This window comes from Kogia breviceps, chromosome 18 (genome assembly GCF_026419965.1).
Source record: "Kogia breviceps isolate mKogBre1 chromosome 18, mKogBre1 haplotype 1, whole genome shotgun sequence".
Taxonomy (NCBI): Eukaryota; Metazoa; Chordata; class Mammalia; order Artiodactyla; family Physeteridae; genus Kogia; species Kogia breviceps.
In genome coordinates, this window is record NC_081327.1 from 47,211,494 (window position 1) to 47,225,176 (window position 13,683).

Genomic DNA, 13,683 nt, shown 5'->3' on the forward strand with positions numbered 1-13,683 from the left:
TAAAGAAAAGTGCAGATAATTAAATGGCAACTTGCTGTAGATATAAGAGAATTTCAAAACTTTCTGCACTTAAAGACAAAGTATCATTATTATCCCTTTCTATAATATGCTAAGGCAAAACCCATCTGCTCATGCATTCTATGGAAAGAGGATTGGCAATAGTAATAAAGAAAATATTTTTAACAACCATAAAAAAAGGCACCGACATCATATATTATTAAAACTGTGATTTACTCTATTATTTTCTTCTCACAGCTACTTCTTCTAATTTTACTCCTTGATCTTATCCTTTGTGCTGTCTTTTTTTTTTTTTTTTTTTTTTTTTTTGAGGTATGCGAGCCTCTCACTGTTGTGGCCTCTTCCATTGCAGAGATAACTTTGTGTGTTTCTTAGTGTGAGAATATCATTGGAGAGTAATAACTGAGATCCTTGTATCGAATGGAGAATTTTGTGGGCTTTGAATATATTTGTGTAGATAATTCTTGTCAGTTACATTTATTTGCCTTATAGTGAAAGTTATTGTCACATTGGACTATCTCTTCCTATTTTCAATTCTGAATCCCTTACCACAGGCAAGTGGGATTTCCTAGCCCTATGGGCGTCAGTCCAGATCCTGAACCAACCAGTCCTCTCCGTAGGAATGCTGTCGTCACAACACTGACCTTAGAATGAAGTTTCTATCTTATATTTCTTTATAAAGTAAAGCAGAGTTTAGCATTTACCACCACTCCATTTGAGTTATAATGTTTCATAGGATTTGGCCCATCAAAAGAGATACAAAATTTAATGTAACTATTTATCTTTATTTTCATTTGTTGAGGTTCAATAAATCTCTCTCTCTATGTATATGTATAATATGTTATTGATTTGATCAAATCATATTTTGCATTAATATATATACTCATCGGGAGTCTCTATCAGTAGGACTCATTTTCATTCTTAATTCGTTTCTGTGGCTCTTGGTGAAACACAATATTAAACTTCATGAATCTCATTTGCATGTTAATGAAATGGAGAAACACAACAGGATCATTTTAATTATCTTTTGCTGGTTGTCAACCTGCTTGATTACGTTTTTTTTTATTTAGTTTTTCTTTTTTTACCTATTAATTACATGAAGAGTTCACAAGAGAATATCAGATTTTGAATGATTTATTAAAGGCTGTATATTATACTAGTATGCCGACATTCCTTGTGGTATTTAAATCAGGCTCTGGAAGGGTGTTCAGCTAAGTCAGCAGGTCATGTATAAATAAACTAAATCAGCAAATAAAGATCCTAGTATCCTAGAAACACAGATAGGGTTACCTTTTTGCTATGGAATCTGGAAAACTTAGAGCCAAAGAACAGACAAGCAAGAAATAAGGAAGCAAGCTCAACAGCCCACTGCTTTCCATCTATGACATAAGAAGTGCCCTGGGTAACACTGTGATAATCACTAGGCCCTGTAATGGGGAAAGGAAATCAGAAAAAGACTACCGTTAAATGTAATTATTCCATTTCTACCAGTAAGGAAGAAGAAAATTTACTTTTTTTTGAGGTATATTAATTTAATTTTGTCACTTAATTCCATTGTGGGTTAAAATGTGTCCTTCAAAAGGATATGTTCACATCTTAACCCTGATACCTATGGATTTGACCTTATTTAGACCTAGAGTCTTTGCAGATGTGATCAAGTTAAGATAAGGTCATATTGGATTAGGGTGGGCTCCAGATAAAGTCTTATAAGGAGAATGAGATTTGGAGACACAGGAACAGAGAAGACAGAGGGAAGAAGGCCAGGTGAAGATAGAAGCAGAAATTCAAGTAATGCAGCTAAAAGCCAAGGAATTCCAAGGTTTGCCAGCAACCACCAGAAGGTGAGAAGAGGCAAAGAAGGATCTTTTAGAGGATGCGTGACTGGTGACACCTTGATTTTGGACTTTGGGTCTCCAGAGCAGTGAGGGAATAAATTTCTGTTACTTTAAGCCAGTTTGGGATACTTTGTTACAGCCACCCTAGGAAACTAATATAGATTTTGGTACTGTAAGTTTAGTGCTACTGAAACAAATATTTAAAAATATGAAAGTGGATTTGGAATTGGGTAATGGGCAGAGGTTGGAAGAATTTTCAGGGGTGTGATAGAAAAATCCTAGATTGCCTTGAAGAGACTGCTGTTGGTGGAAATGTGGAGGATAAAGTGCTTCTGGAGAGGTCTCCAAAAGAAGAGGGTCATATTATGAGACACTGGAGGGAAGGCAATCCTGGTAATAAAGTGGTGGGAAAGTGGGATGAGTTGTGTTCTAGTGATGGGTGGAAAGGAGAATTTGTAAGTGATGAACTTGATATTTACCTCAGAATGTTTCCAAGCAACATATGGAAGATGTGCCCTGGTTTCTCCTTGCAGCTTATAGTAAAACACCAGAGGAAAGGGATGAATGGAGGAAGGAGCTGTCAAGCAAAAAAGGAACCAGAATTTGATGAGTTGGAAATTTCTCAGCCTATCTATACTGCAAAAAATGCTCTAGAGAGAACATCAAGGATGTGGGCACATTTTTTGCTAAAGTAATTAGGAGTGTGACTATGAATGCAGTCCATCATCTCAGCTGAACCCTGGAATACAGATGGGGTTATCCAGAAAGATCTGTGGAGGACATGCTTCTGTCAATTGCATAGGAGGCAGTTTTTGAGAATTTTATCCTAGCAGAAACACTACTTGCCTAGCCTGAAAGAGACGGAAGCTAGATCAGCAAGGTCTCCGTAGGTCCTGAGTCTGGGGCCAGTGGGGCCTCTGCAGGACCAGAGGGCCGAGCATCAAGCCACAGAGGATTATACTTGGGCCTTGAAACTTAGTGGAATTTGCTCTGCTGGGTTTCAGACTTGCTTTGGACCCATAACCCCTTTATTCCTTTCAGTTTCTCCCTTTGGGAATGGGAATGTCTATCCTATGACTGTCCCATTATTGTATTTTGAAAGCAGATAATTTGTTTTCTAGTTTCACAGTCCACAGATGGAGGTTTTCCTCAGGATGCACCATACCCAGAGTCTCACTTATGTCTAATTTAGATGGTTTGGAAGATAAGATTTAGGATTTCTTGTGTTGATTATATTTAGATGAGATTTTGGACTTAGAGTTGATGCTAGAATGGGTTAAAACTTTTTTTGGGGGGGGGCTTCCCTGTGACGCAGTGGTTAGGAATCTGCCTGCCAATGCAGGGGATGCGGGTTCGAGCCTTGATCTGGGAAGATCCCACATGCCGCGGAGCGACCGGGCCCATGAGCCACAACTACTGAGCCTGCGTGTCTGGAGCCTGTGCTCCACAACAAGAGAGGCCGCGATAGTGAGAGGCCCACGCACCGCGATGAAGAGTGGCCCCTGCTTGCCGCAACTAGAGGAAGCCCTCGCACAGCAATGAAGACCCAACATAGCCAAAAAAAAAACAAAAACAAAACACACACAACAAAAAAAACACCAACTTTTGGGGATGTTGGGATGGGGTGAATGTATTTTGCATGATGATGACATGAATTTGGGAGGGAGCAAAGAGTAGACTTCTGTGAGTTAAATTGTGTCCCCCTAAACGATATATTTAATTCTTATCACCTAGTACCTGAGAATGTGACCTTGTTTAGATCTAGGGTCTTTGCAGTCATAATCAGGGTGAGGTAATAATGGGTTAGGCTGGTCCCTAAATTGAGTGACTGGTGTCCTTCTAAGCGGAAAGAGATACACAGAGATGCAGAGACAGAGAAGACAGAGGGAAGAAGTCCATGAGAAGATAGAAGCAGAAATTGAAATGATATAGCTACAGACCAAGAAGTGTCAAATATTGCCAGCAAGCCCCAGGGGGAGAATTTTTCTCTAAAGCCCACAAAGGGAGCATGGCCTTGCTGACACCTCAGTTTTGGACTTCTAACCTCCAAAACTGTGAGAGAGTAAATTCTTTTAAGCTGTGCAGTTAGTGACACTTTGTTATAGCAGCCCTGGGAAGCTAGTACAAGTGCCACTGAGTGAGTGACTTCTTTCGTACTTTTTTTTGCACTGGGAAGATGCATCTCAATTTCAACCTGACAGATTTCATAGCTCAGAGACGTGTGATCCAAAATTAACTGTAAACCACACAAACAAACAAAAACTAATTGCTACTAATACCGGCTTTGCAGTGGAGTTAAATCTCTCTGCCCTTGTATATTAGTCCCAGTTTTGCAGTTTCAGTGTAGTTTGAATTACATTCGGCATCTTAAATCGTTGCCATTATCAGTGTACAGTTCATACAGGTTCTAGTGTGCCATTTAATGGTCCAAGTGTGTTCTTAGGACAGAATATGAGAAGCCATATATGTAGAACTGTTCCTGAAGTTGCAGTATAATCCAAATGGATGTTTCTTTATTTTCATGTACTTGGGAAACCTTGGAAATGGGTTATTGCAAACTGACGTGCTTGTATAATGCAGTAAATAAAATGGGGCTACACAGCAAAAACAAAATATTTGTATGTGTGAATGTAAACATATATATGTACGTGTGTTTAATTATATAGCAGTTTGCTTCCATAAGTAACCAATACTGTGAGTTTTCTCTCCTTTATTCTGTAAGATCAAAATATTTCCTCTTTTGCTAAAAAGTGGAATGTATGTCTGTATTTTCCCATTGTCTATTTTATTTATCCACAGCTAAGCCGTTCTACTCTAAATGCTTATAAAGCAATGCTTTCCTCATGCCTATAGGGTTTGCTGTTAAAATCAAGCATCTGTCTGTAGAGAAATCAGCATATTTAGTTAGTTGACAGGGAGAACTCTCATTCTGGATGTACTTCTAGTGAGGAAAATTATAACATTCTCTACAGAATTATTTGGCGATTTTTTTCCTCTTTTTTTGGCTGTGTTGGGTCTTCGTTGCTGCACGTGGGCTTTCTCTAGTTGCAGTGAGCAATGCGTGGGCTTCTTACTGCGGTGGCTTCTCTCGTTGTGGAGCACCGGCTGTAGGCGCGTGGGCTTCAGTAGTTGCGGCACGTGGACTTGGTAGTTGTGGCATACGGGCTCAGTAGTTGTGGCTTGCGGGCTCTAGAGCACAGGCTCAGTAGTTGTGGTGCACGAGATTTGTTGCTCCATGGCATGTGGGATCTTCCCCGACCAGGGCTTGAACCCATGTCCCCTGCATTGGCAGGCGGATTCTCAACCACTGAGCCACCAGGGAAGTCCTATTTGGCAATTCTTACTGCCCTAAATCATTGTGCTTCTTTACATGTAACTATTATGCTTAAATTAAAATCGCAGAGATAAATTCCCAAGGTACGCATGGTGCGTGTCAGTGCTTAAGAGGATAGATGAGGTAAACGTTTCTTGCCATTAAACATATTGCATATAATCGTTTATAATTGTCACATTTAAAATGATAAAATTAATATATTTGATAACCAGTACTTTATGAGGAAAAGAATAAGAGATGAATTTTGTACAGGACTGAAAAAACTCAGGCCTCAGAAAAGGCGAGCCTCATTGGCATGGTGGGTGTAGGTCTGAAATGTGCCTGGTGGTCCCCAGGACCACAAATGGGGCAGGTGAGCCTCACGAACTGAGTGTGGAGTATTGACTGCATTAGGGACCGCCTATTTTTATAGAGTTGGCTAGAGAACAAAAGATGCCAACAGCTTATTTGCTTCCATATCAACTGCTTCCCATCACACGCAGGATGCGATGTGCCGGAGTAAGCCCTCGGCCTGAATAATTACCTGAATTGCAAGGGACCCACACCTCCGTGCTGAGTCAGGCTGTGAGCACCCAACTTTGTATTAGCTTTGCCCTATTTTTCTGTCTTGCCCTAATTGATCTCTGAGATTAGGAAATGTACAGTTCTTAATGTTGGGATGAGAGCACTTGGACCTGACAAAAATACCGGAATAGTCAGATCCCTGAGAGCCACCCCCCTAGTCACAGGACGCGAGCTTCTCCAGCGCACCTGAACCTTAGTTAACCTGCTCTGCTTCTCTCCTTTGTACTCTCTCCAGTGGAGCATGACATTTTAGGTGAAGAGTGAACACTTTGGTGTTAGACTTATCTGGATCAATTCACCATTCCTGGGTTTAAATCCTACTACCTTACTTTTTAAAAAAATTAATTAATTTATTTTTAGGAAGACGTTTTTAAATTCATTTATTTAAGTAGGAAGTAATTTTTTAAATTTATTTTTTAACATCTTTATTGGAGTATAATTGCTTTGCAATGTTGTGTTAGTTTGTACTGTGTAACAAAGTGAATCAGCTATATGTACACATATATCCCCGTATCTCCTCCCTCTTGTGTCTCCCTCCCACCCTCCCTATCCCACCCTCCCTATCCCACCCCTCTCAGTGGTCACAAAGCACCGAGCTGATCTCCCTGTGCTATGTGGCTGCTTCCCACTAGCTATCTATTTTACATTTGTCTCTCACTTTTTTAAAGATGGAAGAAATACTTAACCCCTATGCTTTAATTCTCTAGCTTTCTTTTGGAAGAATAGGGATAATACTGAAGTGGTTTTGGCTTTATTGAAAATGATCATGGCACTGTTGTAACCACAAGTATTACAAAGGCACAGTCCCAAGAGAATGTTAAACAGTTTCAGAGTATGTCCTGCCAATTAACCCCACTTTAGCAAACCGCACAGGACCAAATATATACTTTGATTTATACAGAGGTAATCTCAAAATTCAGGCATCCTCATAACTCTGGCAGAAGAGTCTTTTTATTCTTGATTAATTATAGAGCAAAGCAGGGTCAAAGAATTTGCTTTTTTTTTTGAGCATTTATCTTTAGTTTTTAATTACTCTGCACAAGAATTTTATATATTAAGGGCAGTAATCCTTTACCAGACATTTGTTACAATAATTAATAAATTGGTAAAATATTTAATAAGCAGAATAGAAAAAAAATCAGTTTTCCTTTCAAAAGAGCAAGGAAGTCTTCCTATTAAAGAAAATACATTTTATTTTCCAAATATTTGTACATCTTGCCAGGCAAATGAAATCCAGCAAGATTTATGCCTTTCATATAATGAAGATCACCATATTTAAATGGTGCATTTACTATGAAAGTAACTTTCTCAATCAATGTCCGTAATATAGATGCACTTTCACAGTTCAATATACAACTCAAAAAATTTTACAGCCCAATAGTAAATGTAGGTTTCCTATTTGAATGAAGTCTAAAATACACAAGTCAGGGCCCTGACCATATGAAAGGATAAGATTCAAAGAAAGCTCACAGTTCAGAATCATCTGACTATTTTTGGATCCTCAGCAATTTTTTTGTAGTAATTGGATTTAACAGTATTACAATTCTAATGAATGAGTTAAATCAGAGATCTCAAAATTTTGGAATCCCAGTATTAATCAATTACAAATAAGTATTAGCCCATATCTATCACCAATGACTTAGATGTTTCTCTCTAATGAATTGACCATTGTATTTCCAAGGTTCTGAAATGGCCAACAGACCAGAGAAAGAGACTTCTTTAGGCTCCTGCTTGACACCAACAGCCAAACTGCTGGCCTTGATTCAGGGCCAAACCAAGAGTTATATTTTATATGTTCATTATTAGCTTGAAGTAAAGATAAAATGTTCTCATACATCCTTAGTCAAAGTCTGTGACCTAGGGTAATCTGGTGGTTTTATTTAAAATAGTTTTACTTTTTTAGCAATTGGAAATTGGTTTATGAAGTTAAAAAAAAAAACTTACTAACATTTCAATAAAGGTTTGGCAAATGAAGTTCCAGATCAGTTTTATGGTCAGTGGTGTGTCACATGTACTTATAGGTTATATTTTGCGTACTGGCTTTGAGAAGGTGAAATAAAGATCAGTGAATATTTACATCTTATTTCTTGATATGCCTGTATCCTCTATTCATTAAAGTATAGGAGAGTTTGCTCTCACTTCTGGGATTAATATAGAATCACTTCTCTTCTTCTGTCAGTTCATTTGATTTAACACCAGAGGTGATTGTCCTCTTGAATGTTTGCTTCTCTCTCACTTTGGATGTAGCTCTCCCTTCTGGGCCTTCTTCCTTAAGAACATATTCTACTCTCTTCTAATCCCTGGCCAGTGTCTTGCTCCTCCCTCAGTCTTACCCTTTATCGTACTGTCTTTCCTGTACCATGCTTTCTTCAGCTTTAAATCAGTTTGATAATGTGAGCCCAGTGAATGTGCCATGTAGCCGATCCTAGAAATTTATAGTGATAAAAAATGCTGGTTTTAGAATCACAAAAACTAGGTTATAATACTAAATTGTGGGTGGTCTTGGGGAAAAGTTATTTCCTCTCCTTTTTCCTTTCCTGTAAAAGTATGGGGTTGAATTTGGGGATCTCTGAATTGTATGACAATGTACTTTTAAAATTTATAATATTCTATAGGCACCATCTCTTTTCCTTTTGACTCACTCTAATAATGGAGATTTTCAAAGCATGTGAGTGAGTGACGTTGATGGATTTTCAAGAAGAAGGGGAGAATCTTAAGGCAGAATGTCCTTCTAAGTCCTCTCAAACTAGAAGACACAGAATGTGCCTGGCTTAGGAAATGTCTTCAACTGTTTTAAATATAGGAATTCAAGTTATAAATATGAACCTCTTGAAATTGATACAGGAACTTAAATTTAGTCAGTTAAAATACATTCATAAAAGTTAAAATTATCATTAATATATAGGCTACACTACTTTGTGTATATCTAATATTTTTCATTCTGTTGAGGAGGAAAATTTCACATGTAGGTACAGTGAAAATAAACAGTGAGTAAGTAATTGGGTGATGTATTAGGTTGAGTTCTCCCAAAAGCACACCCTGGATCAACAGTTGTGGTGCTAAAGGTGTATTAGGGGATGGTTCCCAGGAGAAAACTGTGAGGGAGTGTATAAGAAGCCGGATTCGCAAGGGGAGGAAAGCGATTTCAAGTGAAGCCCCCCACACAGCCTGATCTCCCAGGAAACTCTGCATGATAGAACTTTACCTAAGCCTTTGTCTTACCTCCCGCTAAACGAACTGGCAAGGTGGCTAGCAAGGTGGCTGGCTGTGTGAATAATTTAGAAAAGCTAGTGTCTGAACTCTAGTCTAAACCCTAGCCTTAGACATTATAATAAAATACAACCAACGACGTGGCTTAAACAACGGACATTTTTTTCTTACAGTTCTGGAGGCTGCAAAGTCCAAGATCAGGGTGTCAGCAGATTCTGTTCCTGGTGAGAGCCTGTCCTGGCTTGCAGCAGCCTCTTTCCTGCCGTGTGCTCACGTGGCCTTTCCTTGGTGCTTGCATGTGGGGAGGGACAGAAAGATCTGTCTTCCTTTTCTTATAAGGTCACTAATCCATCGGCGGGGAGTCCCACTCTAAAGACCTAATCTAAACCTAACCACCTCTGCAAAGTCCCAGATACCATCACATTGGGGGGTATGGCTTCAGTGTGTGAATTTGGGGGGTGGGGGTGGAGACACGCTCAGCCCATAACAGTTAGTTGCCTTTCTATAAACAAGTAAACCAGCTAGAAAGTTAACCACTTTAAGATATCTGAGAGAAACCAAGATAGCCAGGCCTTCAGGGTCAAAGATCCTGGAGAAAAAGGAAATACCATATAGTGAGTCTGACATGTACTACACGAAATGACAGAGCTTCAAAATACAGAAAGAAAAATGGACAGAAGTGATAGGAGAAATAGACATTACAAATTGAAACACTAAACATAGTGAGAGGTTTTTAGTATTTCTCTCTCTGTAGCTTATTTAAGAAGTATGCCAAAGAAAAAATCGGTGGAAATACAGATTTTAACAGCAGTTAACAAATTTGACAAAATATTTACATATGTAATTTATATTTATATAATGAGTGGCATATATAAACCTCTGCCTCCAAATACTGCAGAATACACATTCTTATCCAGAGTACCTAGAATATTTACTTAAATTTATTCAGCGCCATAAAAATTGTTTCAACAAATCTCAAAGGATTTATATAATGCAGAGTAGGTGCCCTAGTACAGTTGAATTAAACTAGAAATCAATAATTAAAAAATACTTAAAAACCCAGAAAGGTGTGGAATTTAATTAACACACTTTTCAAAAAGAAATCTCAGTGGAAATTAGGGAACGTTTAAACTCACTGATAACAAAATACTATAGGTCAGAATTGTGAGATGCAGCTTAGATCAAATGGATAGCCTTAACTGCACATAATACAGAAGAACGAAAGCTAAATATTAATAACCCATCCATTGCCTACTTATTCAGTTTCTCAAGAAATTAGAAAAAGGACAACAGATTAAACCCAAAGTAAGGAAAAGGAAAGGAATAAAAGAACAGTACATCAATTAATGTAATAGAAAACATGCGATATAGACAATCAGTAAGACGAAAACATAAGAGGATATTTTAACAGACTTCCTGCTAATAATTGTGAAAATTTAAATGAATTGAACAAACTATTTGAAAAAGCACAGCCTGAAAAATTGTGCCCAAGAAATAAAATAAAATTTAAATATTCCCCTGTCAGGTAAAGGTAGTAAATCCATAATTCACATGCTCCAACAGAAAACTCCAGGCTAAAATGAATTCATATGTGAAGTCTTCCAAACCCTTAAGGGAGCTGTGACTCGAATCTTACACATTCTCTTCCAGAGGACAGAAAAAAAGTCAAAATACTCCCCAAGTCATTCTATGAGACCAGCATAACCTTGATACCAAACCCTGTCAAGGACAAACAAGGAAGGAAAATTAAAAGCCACTCTCTCTTGTGAACAAAATATTGGCATACATGTGTGAAGGGGGTCGGGCTTGACCTCCACCCGAGACGCTCTCTCTAGGCTGGGGTGCACATGTGTTCTGAAAGCATGGTGGGTTGCATAACCAGAGAAACAGTGAAAGCAGCGCCTAGAGCTTTCTTGTCTGATCTATGCATAAGTATCTTGAGCATCTTACCCAGGAGAGGATGGATTGGAACTGTGACTATAGCTAGCAGTAGAAGACCATCTTTTTTGTATTCACTCATATTAGAGACTGTTATAATTACAGATGTGCTGTTGTGTGTTGGACACCTCTTAGGCAACACTTACATCTTCTCGGCCCCACCTCTTTCTCCAACCAGGACCAAGTTCAGCTTCCCATAGGTGTAACAGGGTCTCATATTGGATGGTACCACTTACCTGTAGCTTCCTGCCCTGTGGCTCCTCTGATGCTGAGGGATGATCTGCTTCCAGGGAACCCACTGGGCACCATACATTCTGATGGTGGGGTATGGGCACTATTGCCTACGTGTGAGGCTACCTTGACCGACAGAAGATGAGAACTCATGTGTAAAATCTTCCAGCTTTGTCCTCAAGGGGGAAAGTTCTGAGCTGCATCTCATCAAAAGACTGCTTGGAAATGTTAAGCTTCTCATTTTATTCATACATTGCTTTCCTGATTTTGTTTAGTTATCTGTCTGTGTTTTCTTGTATCTCATTGAGCTTCCTTAAGGTGATTATTTTGAATTGTTAGTCCAGAGACCTTCATTTCTTTGGGGACAATTACTGGAAGTTTATTAGTGTCCTTTGATGGTGTCACAAATGCTTGATTTTTTGTGATCTAAGTAGCCTTGCGCTGTTGTCTGTGCATTTGAAGGAGCCTTACTGGGAAGGTCCTCAGGCAGGCGGGTTTAGTCCCAGACTGTGTCTGAGAGGAGCCAGAACTGATTCATAGGGCTACTTCAGGGCCCATAGCTGGGACAAGGTCTGCAGGCCTGCTGCCTTCAGGGGCGTGGAGGCACGTGTCTCCTACCAGGTCCCAGGGCAGGTGGGACTGCTCTCCGTTGTGGCCGGGAAGGGCTGAAGCCCAGTTACAGGGCCACTTCGGGGGGGGGGAGGTGTCTCCCTCCACATTCCTGAGCGGGCAGGACCGTTCCCGATCTGCAGCTGAGAGGGTGTGGAGCTGGGTTCCAGGACCAATTCTATATTCATAGTCAGACTAGGGTTTGAGGGCCTACCTCTGGGGGCAGGGATGGCGTGTATCCTGGCAAGGCTGCTCCCTCACCGCAGCTGCAAGGGCCCGGGGTCAGGTGATGGGGCTACTTTAAGATCTGCAGTCACACCAACGTCGGCTGGCCTGCCCAGCCCCTGAACTGCAGCTGGGAGGGCTGGGGTTTAGTTACAGGACTGTTTCAGAATCTTCTTTTAGATTAAAATCAGTGGGCCTACCTCCAGGGGGTACCGTCAGGCGTGTCTCCTGGTGGGTCCCTGGGCGGGGCAAGACTTCTCTGGGCCTGTGGCTGGATCCCAAAGCTCCCACAAAGGGGCTTCTGTCCGTGGATGGCTGCCAGATTATTGTTGCTGAGGGGTATATGAGTGGGAGACTTCCTATTCTGCCATCTTACTGACGTCACTTCATATATGACACGTCTGTCTGTCTGTCTGTCTTTCTAATAGTTCTGCAAATTAAAATCTGTTCTCATAAATTATCTCATCTGATTTTTAACTGTAACCCTTTAGAAGGCTGCCCTTCAGATGTAATTCCATGGGAAAAGATGTACAAAAATTACACTATTTTTTTTTTTTTTTTTTTTTTGCGGTATGTGGGCCTCTCACTGTTGTGGCCTCTCCCATTGCGGAGCACAGGCTCCGGACGCGCAGGCCTAGCGGCCATGGCTCACGGGCTTAGTTGCTCCGCGGCATGTGGGATCTTCCCGGACCAGGGCACGAACCCGTGTCTCCTGCATCGGCAGGCGGATTCTCAACCACTGCGCCACCAGGGAAGCCCAAAAATTACACTATTTTAGAAGGACTTCTCTGTGTTTCTTCTCAAATAGGACTTTATATCAGAGATTTTCTCCCTCAGTGGGAACTGTTAGGTCCTTAAAGGTCCAATAATTTAAGTAGAAGCCTAGCCTAAAATCACATTTCAGTGATTTGATGATTATTTGTTATTCTTCTCTTACTTTTTCCCTTGAGTCCTTTTTCAAAAAATTGACATATCATGAATATTAACAAAAGAAAAGGGACACACATAAAATTGACTGTAAAATTGGCCATATAAAATACAACTGACTTAATAGACTATATAAAAATATCTGTATAAAAATGAAACACAAGATCAGAGACTCCATGCCAAAATGACAATGTTTATGTGGGTTTTTCCAGAGCCTTGTCTTTGACCTTGGCACTGTGCATGCCCTCCCTGAATGAGGTGGTGTGCTGCCAGGGCCTCAGGAGGAGGCCTGTGCAGACACCTCCCACATTTGTGCTAGAGGAGAAACATGTCTAACAATCTCGATCTTGTATTTTCAACTGCCTGCTGGAATTTTCCAGCTGCCTGCTAGATGTCTTGTCTTCACAAAAAAGCTCAACATAAGTCTTAAGTTAAATATATCACATCTAAACCAGCTTCTGCTTGTAATCATTTTTCTTTTCTGATTCCTGGTGGTTATCTTAATCACCATGGCTTAAAATTCTTAGAATCACCTTTTATTTCTCCCTTGATCCCTCCTCCTGAAGATGATAAATCCTGTGTATTCGTGGTTTGCAATCTGTCTCTGTTACACTCTTTTTGGGGGGAGAAGGGGGGTGTTTCCATTGCTACTACCTGAATGCAGTTTTTGGATTTCTAACCAAGGTTATTTTAATAACCTTGCAATTTTAAAGTCATGCAACTTTGAGGCTTTCCTGAATAAAAATAAAATTTAAAGCACAGTTGTGACCTTGTTTTTGGCCTGCTTAAGAC

At 40.0% G+C, this 13,683-nt stretch overlaps 1 protein-coding gene and 1 non-coding gene across 2 annotated transcripts in view; one reads left to right on the forward strand and one right to left on the reverse strand.

Moving 5' to 3' along the window:
- Positions 1-13,683, forward strand: part of CNTNAP4 (contactin associated protein family member 4) — a 264,709-nt gene that overhangs the window by 45,609 nt on the left and 205,417 nt on the right. The window lies entirely within an intron of this gene.
- LOC131745642 (small nucleolar RNA SNORA2/SNORA34 family) lies at positions 7,393-7,524 on the reverse strand. The gene has a single exon (XR_009332377.1). It is a non-coding gene; the product is annotated as a small nucleolar RNA SNORA2/SNORA34 family (small nucleolar RNA).